The 12,656-nt window shown below is 40.3% G+C and overlaps 1 protein-coding gene across 1 annotated transcript in view; it reads right to left on the bottom strand.

Moving 5' to 3' along the window:
- Positions 1–12,443, bottom strand: part of prr5l (proline rich 5 like) — a 249,782-nt gene extending 237,339 nt beyond the window's left edge. Inside the window, exon 1 of the mRNA XM_041197735.1 lies at positions 12,382–12,443. The gene's annotated coding sequence lies outside the window, so the exon portion shown is untranslated. The remainder of the gene's footprint in view (positions 1–12,381) is intronic.
- Between the last annotated feature and the right edge of the window lie 213 nt (positions 12,444–12,656).

Here is a 12,656-nt window from a genome sequence, read left to right as displayed (position 1 = left end):
TACTATGAAAAGATTTATATTATAAAAAAGGTAAAGCTCCAAAGACATATTGGACAATGGAATTTGCATTAAATAGGGAGAACCATGTATAAAGGAGATGTGCTATCTGTAAGAGGAGAAGGCATTCTAAGATTTAACACAAGCGTGAAAAGCCTCCAGCCTCTGTGCATCAAGTTGCTGTCTACAGGAACCAAAGCTGAGAAAACTCATTTTGAATGTGACTGTCCAGGGTATTGTGTTGCTTTGCCTGAGTCTGTTTAAATCTATTTGTTTTTACTGTTGCCCTAACAGAGGTGTAACTGGGAGCCAGATTAATTAGGGGTTTTAAGGTTATTATAATAGTAATTTTAGATCCACGTATGTGCTTGAAATCTTTTCTTTTGTTAATAAATGTTTAATTTAGTTTTCTAATAACCTCTGAAGTCATGGAAGTCTTAATGCTTCTGAATTCAGGGCACACATCTCAAAATAAAATACAAATTGCAAAACAGTTGTGACCGCGTGATCAGGTTTGCCTCATGGATTTGATCTGCCTGGCACACATCATCTGCCAAGTCATAACAAAATTGGGGGCTCTTTGCGGGATATATTTGAAATTCCTTGATGGTTTGGAGTTGGTGAATCTTAGCGTTATGAGTATGAGAAGCACTTTGAATTCAGGAGTTGGTGTGAGATATTTTTCAAGTGATGAGACTACTAAAATGGCTGTATCCATGGCTAAAACATTTTTTGAAGTAGGAGATATAGCTCTGATTGGGTTACAAAAAGTATCTAAGGGTAAGGTAACAGAGTTGGCGGATTAGTTGCAGTTGAAGTTACCTGGAGGGGCAAAGAAAGCAAATGTAGTTGAAGTGATAGAATAGCATTTGAAGTTGGAAGTTATGGTAGCTGTGACTCACTAGTCGCAGGTGGTAGTGAGACTTCAGTCAGAAATTAAGGGGCTTGAATTTGAACAAGCAAAGGAACTGAGAAAATTTGAATTGGAGGCAAACGAAAAGGAAAAAGAATTAGAAATGAAAACACTGGAGCTAGAGGCAGCAGAAAGAGACAGGGCAGAGAAAGCAAAAGAAAAGAAAAGAGAAAGGGCACTCCAAAGGGAGCTGGCGGAATGACAGGAGAAAGAAAAAAGACAAGGAAGGGAATTTGGGATGATAGATTTAGAAAATGAAGAAAGAATAAAGGAAAGAGACAGAAATTACTAGATTAAAAAGCTGGATTTTAAAAAGGAGACAACAGATGCTGAGGTAAATTCTGATGATGAGAAAACTTTTAACCTAAAACCCAGTGGGGAGATGTTTAAATTTGTGCAAGCTCTTCTGAAGTTTGAGGAAAGACTACGTGGAGGTGTTCTTTATTTCATTTGAGAAGATAGCTAAACGGATGATTGGCTACAAAAAAACTGGACAATATTATTACAATCTAGGTTGGTGGGTAGAGCACATGAGGTTTATGCTTCACTGTCAGAAAAAATGTCATTGGATGTTGATGTGGTAAAAAAAGGCTATTTTGAGTGTATATGAGTTGGTTCCTGAGGCATACAGGCAGAAATTTAGGAATATGAGAAAACAACCTGGGCAAATTTATATTGAGTTTGAGAGAGTAAACAAAGTAATTTTGACTGGTGGATATCAGCATTAAAGATAGAGATGATGTGCAGCTCTTGGAGAAGTAATTCTTTTGGAAGAATTTAAAGATTCAATTCCCTCAATAGTGAGAGCTCATGTGGAGGAACAGAGGGTTAAAATGGTAAGACAAGCAGCAGAGATACAGCTGATGATTATGAGTTAGTTCATAGATCTAAACCTTTCTTCGTCACCCTTTTAAATTAGAGAAGGATAGAAAGTGGGAAGGTGAAAGGAAGGTGGGTAGTCAGGGAAGAGGGGTAGGTAGAAATTCCCAGGAAGTTTTTTTCTCAAAATGGAAAGGAAGGTGCTGAGGGTAGAAGTGACATTCAAAAATTGAGATGTTTTCATTGTAATAAAGTTGGCCATATGAAGTCAGTGTGTTAGAAATTACAGGGAAAATCTGTTGGGATTATTGGGATGCAGGAAAGTTCTAGAAGTAAAAGTACTGTGGGTTCTGAGGTTCAGGCACAGGAAAAAACAGTGGTTTGTGTACAGGCAAAACAGGAAGAATCAGTGATAGGTAAAGAAGTGGGAATGTGTTCACAATTTACCCAAGGGAGTTCTGAGGAGCAGGTTGCCGAAATGTTTAAATATTTTGATTGTGAAGGGGAAGTCTTTCCATGTGTACAGTAGATAAAGATATTAAAATTTTAAGAGACACAGGGGCTAGTCAATCCTTAATGTTGTGGGATAGTGATATTTGTTGTTCAGAGAGAGTATTGCAGGAACAGGTGATAATAAGTGGGGTTCATGGAGATGCTAAACCTATTATATTATGGAAGGTAAATTTAAAGAGTAAGTGGAAAACATGTGAAGTTATTGTTGTAGTAATGGAAAAAAATGCCTATTGCAGGGATTCAAATTATTTTAGGTAATGATATAGCTGGGTCACAGATGTGGGTGATGCCAATGGCAGTTGAGCAGCCTGTAGAGGTGTCTTCAACTGAAGTGTTGCAGAAAGAGCATCCTGAGCATCCTGGATTGTTTCCAGATTGTGTGCTAAGATCATAGGCTCACAGGTTGAAATAGGAAAAATAGGAAGTTTAAAGGCAGGGAGAAGGTGTTGAAGTTCAATTTGCTGTCACTGTTTATGATAAGATTTTTCAGGAAGAAAGAATGGAGGATAATGCAGCTGAGGTATTTAGCTCAAGGTAGTTGGTAAAGTTACAGAAAAAGGTTCTACAAATAAAACATTTATATCAGACAGCTTACTCAGAAACAGAGGCAGAAGGTATTCCAGAATGTTATAATGTGTAACAGGAACAGTGGCAGCTCAAAACTAGAGGGAATTGTTATACCATTTGGATATAAAAATGTGATCCTGAGAACAGTTCATGAAAGTCCAATGAGGGGATATTTAGGAATTAGAAAGACACTGGCAAAAGTACAAAAAAATTTTATTGGCCTGGATTGCATAGAGATGTAGTCAGATTCTGTAGAACATGTCACACATGTCAGGTGATAGGGAAACCACAAGCAGTGATTAGGCTGGCACCTTTAATTTCAATTCCAGCATTTTACGATCCTATTACTAGGGTCATGACTAATTATGTAGGACCCCTCCCTGAGAAAAAAAAGTGGATATCAGTACTTACTAACAATAATGGATGTGACTATAAGGTTTCCTGAAGCAATACCTTTGAGAAATATTACAACAAAAAGAATTGCGGAAGAACTGACTAAATGTTTCACAAGATATGATTTAGTAAAAGAAATATAATCAGATCAGGGTTCAAATTTCAAGACATAGATATTTAAGGAAGTAATGAACAGTTTGGGGATAAAACAGTTGAAGTCAACAGCTTGCCATCCTGTATCACAAGCAGCTTTGGAAAGATGACATCAAACTTTAAAAACTATGATGAGGGTGTATGGTCAGAACTATCCATGGGATTGGGATAGGGGAATTCCATTCTTGTTATTTGCTGATAGAGATGCTCCTAATGCAACTGGATGTATTCCTTTTGAATTAGTCTATGGTCATTAGGTAAGAGGAGCACTAAAATTGATTCATGAGAAATGGTGGGTAAAAATTCAGAAACTACTCTCCTGGATTATGTAACAAACTTTAGAGAAAGATTGGAAAGAGCATGTGAGTTAGCTAGGGAACATTTAAAGATATCACAGCAAGTGATGAAAGTGAAGGCAGACAGGAAAGCTACAGCTCATAGTTCTGTTGCTGGGGGAAAAGTGCTAGTTTTGTTACCAGTACTGGGTGTCTCATTAAAGGCAAGGTTTAGTGGGCCTTACAGGATTGAAAAGAAACTTATTAAATTATTTAATAAATACTCCAGATAGAAGAAAGAAGCAGAGAGTGTGCCAAGTAAAAATGCATAAAAAGCACTTTGACAGGGAAGAGGACCAAAAGTAGGTATTACTGGTGGTAGATAAGGAGAAAGAGGTGGAAATGAAGGATTCTGAAATTGATTTTCCTCTAATCAAATTGGATAATGAAGGGGTACTTGAAAATTTAAATGTGATATTGAGTTACCTCCCAGACAAGTGTCAAAGTAATTTGGAGAAGCTATTGCAGTCACACAAAGCTATTTGTGAGAATAAGCTGGGGAAGACAAATTTAGCTATACATGATGCATGTGTAGAAGTTTCATCTTCGATAAGGCAACATCCTTATAGATTAAACCCAGCAAAGTTATGACAAGTACAGAAAGAAATTGAATTCATACTTCAAAATGACATCATTGAGTCTAGTTGCAGTAACTGAAGTTCATGTATTGTGATGGTACCGAAACCGATGGAACACAAAGATTGTGTGTGGACTATGGAAAGGTGAATGCATTGACAAAAGCGGATTCAAATTCTATACCACAGTTGAAAGATTACATTAAGAAAGTGTGACAATCAAAATTTATCACAAAGATTGACTCGCTGAGAGGGTATTAGCAAGTACCGTTATCGGAGTGAACAAAGGAGATATTGGCTTTTGTGATGCCAGATGGATTATGTCAGTTAAAAGTCAAGCCATTTGGTATGGCAAATGCACCTGCAACATTTCAAAGAATGACAAACAAAGTAATTGCAAGACGAACAATTGCGCTGTTTATATTGATGACTTTATAGTTTTTAGTCAAATGTGGGAGGAGCATTTACAACATCTGGAAGAATTATTAAGTTAACTACAAGGAGCTAATTTGCTGATGAACTTTGCAAAAGCACAAGTTACATATCTAGGCCATACCCTTGGACATTGTGAGGTGGCTTAGAGAGATGAAAAAGTCAAGGCTATTGTGGATTTCCCTGTGCCAACAACAAAACGAGAAGTTTTGAGATTTCTGGACGTGAGTGGGTTTTACCAGAAAGTTGTAACAAACATTAGCAGTGTGGTTGCTCCATTGAATGAACTATTAAAAAAGGGCAAAAAATGTTAATGGACACAGGGGTGCCAGAAGGCATTTGACAGTTTGAAAACTGTATTGACTATGACACAATTTTGGCAGTATTCAATTACGTCAAGCAATTTAAGTTGGCCATTGATGCAAACGATATAGGCATTAGGGCTGTACTGTTACAAGATGAAACTGGAATTGAGAAACCAATAGGGTATTTTTCCTGGAAGTTGAATGTACAACAGAGAAGATATCCAATGATCGAAAAGGAAACTCTGGGTTTGGTGTTAGCATTGCAGCATTTTGAGATTTACATTACAAACAATTCATCAGAAAAAATTATTCAAAAAGACCAGAATTCATTAAAGTTTCTAGACAAATTTAAAGACAGAAGTGCAAGGCTTTTCAGATAGAGTTTATACTATAACCATTCAATCTACAGATTACATATTTGGCTGGATGAGAAAATCTAATTGCAGATGCATTGTCAAGAGATTGAAGCTCAAAGGGAATATTGGACATTTAAAAAAACCTGGACACTGGACTGGAATGATTTCTGTTGATACCAAGGATTTGTATATATATACTATGTAAATGCATGTATCTGGTAATGTAATAGTGTGAGTTTATAGATACGTATAGGAGATAATGTAACATGGGTTAAGAAAATGAAATCGTCTTTTTAAAATTATGATGGTTCATTTTCCCGTAAGGAGGGGGTTGATTCTCATAATATTATTGTGGTTTATAGGTTAATAGTGGGGTTTGGATAGTTTCTCTGTGTGGATGTGTGTAGGTGGAATTTAATTGAATTGGAGGCGGCTGGTCTGGAGACTTTGAGTCATCAAACAGGAAACTAGGTTTGAAATGCTAAATACGTAAACATGGCTGAAGTTTTAGAATGTGAGGTGTATGGAACATCTGCACTTTTAGATAAATTAGGGTAGTTTGAATTTCAAAGAGATGATAAGCTGTTAGACCTATCCAGGGGAAGCCAAGCCAAACCGTGTATTTATTTTTCCCAGAGGTTACTGATAAAATTAGTACTATGAAAAGATTTATCTTATGAGAAAGGTAAAGTTCCAAAGGCATGTTGGACAATGGAATTTGCATTAAACAGGGAGAAACATGTATAAAGGAGATGAGGCTATGTATAAGAGGAGGAGGCATTTTAAGATCTAACACAAGTGTGAAAAGCCTCTAGCCTCTGTGATTCAAGTTGTTGTCTATAGAAACCGAAGCTGAGAAAACTTATTTTAAATGTGACTGTCCAGGGTATTGTGTTGCTTTGCCTGGATCAGTTTAAATCTATTTGTTTTCACTGTTGCCTTAGCAGAGGTGTAACTGGGAGCCAGATTAATTAGGGGTTTTAAGGGTTATTATAATAGTAATTTGTAAACCTATGTATGTGCTTGAAATCTTTTCTTTTGCTAATAAATGTTTAATTTAGTTTTCTAATAACCTCTGCAGTCGTGGTAGTCTTATTACTTCTGAATTCAACTGGAACTCGTGTGTGTGTGGAATGGATTAAGGGCCCACAAAGCTGCATCTTCTCTTAGCATAAACTTGATTTGTGCAAAATGTACAATGCTCTCTATGTTGCTGGCTGCTTTCCATATGGAAATTAAGAAATTAATCCTTACAATAAGGCAGTCTACCACCTGCTTTATCATCAGTGCACTATTGGTTATATAATTTGGCATGTATTTGCTTTTGTTGCTTGGAAGACTCTCTGTTCTGGAACTGGTCCAAAGGTTTGGATAACTAGACAATATTATTTCCATAGATAAAAACAAAAAAACTGCGGATGCTGGAAATCCAAAACAAAAACAAAAACAGAATTACCTGGAAAAACTCAGCAGGTCCGGCAGCATCGGCGGAGAAGAAGAGTTGGCGTTTCATGAGGACTCGAAACGTCAACTCTTTTCTTCTCCGCCGATGCTGCCGAATATTATTTCCATGACTATTTCCCTACTGAAGAGTATCCAATGAGGATATATCCCTTCACACACATTGTGTATTGGCCAGTAGACATGAGGAGACGCAGTAAGATCAGGTCAGTTGTAAATACACCTTCCTCTTCATCTTCCTCAGATTCTCATCTTGCTTCAACAAAAAACAGCAAATAGAGAGGGATAGCCAGTGGATGCCAATCCTCAGGACATTAGTTATATAGCATTTTAGATTTTAACTGCCAACAAGCCACAGGCTGAAGCACAGAACTGCTGAAAAATTCACGATCAAAATGCAAAAAACCGCATGGACAGTGAGTACTGCAGTAAACAAAGTTCTACCGCATTCATGACACTCCCACGATAGCTCTGAATATTCATTATCTCTCCATCTCTCTTTGTGGAATCTCTTTACTCATCTTCTCCGTGAGATCCACCGCATGCCTTCTGGATCCCCTCTTCACTTAACTTCTGATCAATTAACTTCCAGCCCTGGGTCCCCAGGCATTATACTTCAATCATTTAAAACCGTTGTCACCACTGGCTTCCTCTGGCTTCACTGGACCATTCACCTTGGAAGAGCTGGAAACTGGTATATCTAATCTGAAACACGGGAAAGCAATTGGTCTTGACAACATAGCAACAGAGCAGATAAATCATTTTGGACAGCAAGCAAAGAAATGGCTCCTACAATTGTTCAACCACTGCCTGGCAACACACAAACTACCTAATATTTAGCAGAAGGCACATATAATAGCACAATTAAAGCCCGGAAAAGATCCCTCAGATCCTAAGAGTTTTCGGCCAATTTCACTGCTTTGCCACACCAATAAGCTGTTTGAACGCTTGATACTCAATAGGATAGCACCAACTGTAGATGAGAAGATCATTCCAGAGCAAGCAGGTTTCCTCCCCGGCAAATCAACAACAAGCCAACTACTCAATCTCACACAACATATCGAAGGTGGTTTTGAGCAAGGGATGGTAACAGGTGCTGTTTTTGTAGACCTGTCAGCAGCATACGATACAGTGAACCATTGATGTCTCCTCTGCAAGATGCTAGAGATGACAAAAGATATTCACTTAACAGAGCTGTTAGAAAGCATGCTTCAGAATCGTCGGTTCTATGTTGAACTAGGTGGGAAGCGCGGCAGGTGGCGTATTCAGAAGAATGGTCTTCCTCAGGGAAGCGTGCTGGCACCGCTGCTGTACAACATCTACATGAATGACCTACCTATAAACGGTGTCACATGCCGTTTTATATATGCTGATGACTTATGTGTCACTACCCAAAGCACTGATTTTAACAGCGTGGAGAAAACGCTTTCTGAGGCCTTAGAGGGACTAACATCCTACTATGAAGAAAACCACCTTCACGCAAACCCATCAAAGACGCAAGTTTGTGCATTCCACCTCAGAAACCGTGAAGCCAAACGCCAGCTTAAAATAACCTGGTGCGGAGCAACACTGATACATTGCTAGCACCCTATCTACTTAGGAGTCACCCTTGACAGATGCCTCACCTTCAAGAGCCACATCGAAAAGACAAAGGCAAAAGTGAGCGCATGAAACAACATCCTGAATAAGCTCACTAACGCAAAATGGGGAGCAAGCTCGAAAACATTGTGAACCAGTGCACTTGCTCTTTGCTATTCCACTGCCAAATACACCTGCCCTGCATGGGAAAGATCTACTCATGCTAAGAAGATGGATGCCGTTCTGAATGCAAGCTGCCGACTTATCACAGGTTATTTAAAACCAACAAATACCAACAGCCTATATATCCTGGCAGGTATTACTCCCCCTGATATAAGAAGAACGGTAGCCAGCAAGAAAGAGCGACTCTGTCCAACATCAGATGTGAGGCACTTTCTCCATGGTCATAGACCTACACTCACCCACCTAAAGTCAAGGAAGAGGTTCATGAACAGTGTTGTTCCATTACAATCAACCCCATCTGAAGCCTGCATCACCTTGTGGAAAGACCAGCTCGCCAATTTTGAACAACCTCCAGCGATGGAAATTCTACTGGATGAAAGCCTTCCCCAAGGAGCTAGTTGCAACTGGACAACCTGGAAGTGCCTTAACAGATTTAGGACTGGTGTAGGTCGTTCAAAGGTTTCACTAAGCAAATGGGAAAAACAACCAGCCCGACAACTTGTGAATGTGGAATTGAGCCACAGACTATGCAACATCTCCTGCAATGCCTATCGCTAGAGGAACCCTGCACTGTTGCAGATCTTGCTGAATTTCAACAACAAGGCGCAAAAATGTGTCCAGTTCTGGCTGGGCATGTATAGACTGTCCGTGGACACGATAGGAAGAACTGGCTTCCTGTAAAGACCACCTTGTCCCATTCATCCTCTCATACTTCCAGCCCATTACCAAAACCACTTCATTCTCTGAGGTTCTCGAGATTGCCACCTCCTGCCAGTTGCATGCCCACCTCTCTCAGAACTTTCTGTTTGAATCCCTCTTTCTACCCTGCTCACAACACTAGGACAGGACTGGCCAAAGTCATCAACCATATGGTCTGTGGCTGTGGCCCTTAACACCTCCGCTGCCTTTGATACAATGGACAATTCCATTCCCCTCACTGTCTCTGTGGGACAGCCTTTGGTTGGTTCCACTCCAACCTGTTCATGTGCAGCCTGCACATCCCCAGCAACATTGAGCCTTTCTAATCCCACAATATTGGTTTTGTTGGCTTCCTCCTCTTTATCATTTATGTGCTGCTCCTCGGTGCATCATCCACACACCTTGGCTTCAATGTTACCCTGATGATATCCATTTATATCTCTTCATTGATTGTCTGATCCCAACCACCTCTGCTGTGAGTTTGCCTGTTCAACATCAACTCATCATGAGCTACAACTTCCTCCAACTTAACATCAGGAAAGCCAAACGTTTGAGTATTGCTGAAAAAAGAGACATATCTAAGTTTTTTGTCTTGCACTCATCAGGGCACTCACAAGAAAACAATATAAGGGGGAAAACAACAATTTATACTGTATGTGGAGAGAGTGCTGATTGGTTGACAAGTGGCATTGCCATGGAGAATGCACCACTGATGGTGAATGACATTTAACTGCCAAGCATTGTTTGAAATTTAAACCAGGGCCCTATCCTTTGCAGACAGAAAGAACATACATTGCATCTGTTTCAGCTAAACAAAATAAGTAACAGCCATTCGCTGACTCGTTCCTCAGGGCAATGCCTTGACCAATCAGGGTCAAGCTGCCTGGTTTAAATTCCAAACAATGCTTGGCAGTTAACTGGCAGTCATCATCACTGGTACATTTTCTATGGCAATGCCATTTGCCAACCAATCAGCATTCTCTTCATATACAGTATAAATTGTTGTTTTCCCCCTTATATTGGTTTTCTTGCCAGTGTCCTGAATGAGTGCAAGACAAAAAGCGTCTCTTTTCTCAGCAATACTCAAGTTCCGTACTGCCAAATGACTATTTAAAACCAATGCTATCGTTTTTAGCTCCCGTCATAAACCTTGCTCATCTCATGCTGATTCCATCGCTCCCCTGACCAATCTCTCGGTTTGAGCAGACCCTTCTAAACCTAGGTATCCTGAGAGATCCTGAGCTGAGCTTCAAACCTCACAACACCAACATTTTCACTTGTGCAATACTGCTCACTTCTGCTGTTATCTCAGCTGCTGAAATGCTTACTATGTTTTTGTAATTACTAGACTTAATTTTTCCAAACCCTTCCTGTCTGGCCTTGCAGCCTCCTCCCTCTGGCCTTTTGTGCATTCCCTCCTCTCTTTTGTTCCACGGCATAGTCTTTAGCTGCCTTGGTCGCACTCTATGAAATGACCTCCCTAAACCTCTTGGGCTCTCCACTTCTCCCTCTCCTCCACAAAAAGTTTCCCAAAAACCCAGCATTCCAAAACAATTTTCAGACACCTCTCCTCGTCTCCCATGACTCAGCATCCATTTCTATCCTTTTATCTTGTTTTGTGAAGACTTATGTTTATTGTTAAGGGCACTGCATCAATGGGAATTGTTGCCACTGTTACACTACTAATAATGGCGCTCTCCTTTTGAATATAATACCTGAAATGAATGAAAGGATCTTCAATATATCTCCCATTTTAAATAGGCACTCAATGATTTCTAAGCATGTCCAACACTTAGTAACAATGTCATTGGTACGATTTTAATCGACTTAATGAATCGATCACATGAAACCTATAATGAACCCCTGCTCTTAAAATGGGGCTCACACAATCAGTACTGGCATAAACAGTCTCGGGACTTTACCCTCTGAAGAAGAGTCATACGGACTCAGAACGTTAAATCTGTTTCTCTTTCCACAGATGCTGCCAGACCTGGTGATTTTTTCCAACATTTTCTATTTTTATATCAGGAATTTACTCCCTGTCCAATGCTATATCCTGCTGGTGTAGGTACAGCAAAAAAGTTAGAGATACCATTACCACCCAAAACTTAAAGACTCCTTAAAAACCTTGACCTAAGTAATTCATCAGTTACACTGTCAAAGAGAGCAATGGAATTACTGTCTCACAATAAAATGATAAGAATTCAACACAGGAGTAGGCCATTTGGCCCATTGAGCCTGTCTGTCATTCAACAAGATCATGGATGATCTGATCCTGGGCCTTAACTTCACAGTCCTGCCTGTCCCCCATAACCCTTGACTACTGTCAATCAAAAATCTGTCCATCAGTTGTGAGGAGGTAGTGTGAAAGAGAGGATGTGTGTGAGATGGTAGGTGTGTGTGTGTCCAAGACACACTGTGTTTGTATGTGAGAAAGTTTGTGTATCTGGGAATGTGCAAGAGTATATGGAAGAAACTTTTGGAGAGTGCAAGAAATGGCCTGATAGAGGATGTCATTGTCAGAGAAAGTGTATGTGTGTGTGTGTGAGAGAGAGAGAGTGGCAGGGGGTGGGGGGAGCGAGTGAGGGAATATATGGGTTGGAGGGGTGAGTGAGGTTTTGTGAATGGCAAGTGTGTGCTGCGTATGTGGGAGAATGTAAAATTTGGTGTATGGGACTATGTGAATTTGTGTGAGAGTCTAGGTGTGAGTGATTGTGTATGTGGAAAGACTGTGTACAAGGGAGTGTATATGTGTGCGAGTGGGTGTGTGTTGGTAGGGTGGATGGGGAGTAATATGGATCGATAATCTCACGGTAATTTCTTTCTCACACTTGGGGCACTTGCCCTAGCATCGGCATTTACGGTATCTTACGTGTACAATGTGCTGAATATCCGTAAACAAGAGGTGGCTGTCCTGGGAAACTGAGTAAAGTCACAGCAGGAAACTAAAGAACAACAAAAGGACCAAAAGGGTTGTTTTTTATTAAAAAGCGGCGACTGGGAGCCCGTGCAGCCCAGTCTTACACACACACAAACACACACACAGCTCTGCTTTTCTTCAACGGGAGTCGAGCAACCGGACAATCGGCGAGAATCACTTACCCTGAAATGTTGCAGGTCTCCACACAGCAGGGCAGCAGCTCAGTGGCTGTGTGGAGGGCGGGATCCGAGGGGAGCTCTGCTGTTTAATGGGCCGGTCTGCGATACATTGAGGAGGGTAGGAGGTGGAAGCCAAGGCACCCAGAGTATTGTGGCAGCTCGTGTTTCGGGCTGAGGGTAACGCCTCTTGCTCACTGCAGCCTCCCTTTATACATAGTTTAGGGGTTTTTTTTGGTCTTGTGGGAGGTGTATATTTATATTCTGACGGCTGTCATTAG

The sequence above is a fragment of the Carcharodon carcharias genome, chromosome 10 (assembly GCF_017639515.1).
Source record: "Carcharodon carcharias isolate sCarCar2 chromosome 10, sCarCar2.pri, whole genome shotgun sequence".
NCBI classification, from domain to species: domain Eukaryota; kingdom Metazoa; phylum Chordata; class Chondrichthyes; order Lamniformes; family Lamnidae; genus Carcharodon; species Carcharodon carcharias.
This window is presented reverse-complemented; position numbering and strand designations above follow the sequence as displayed.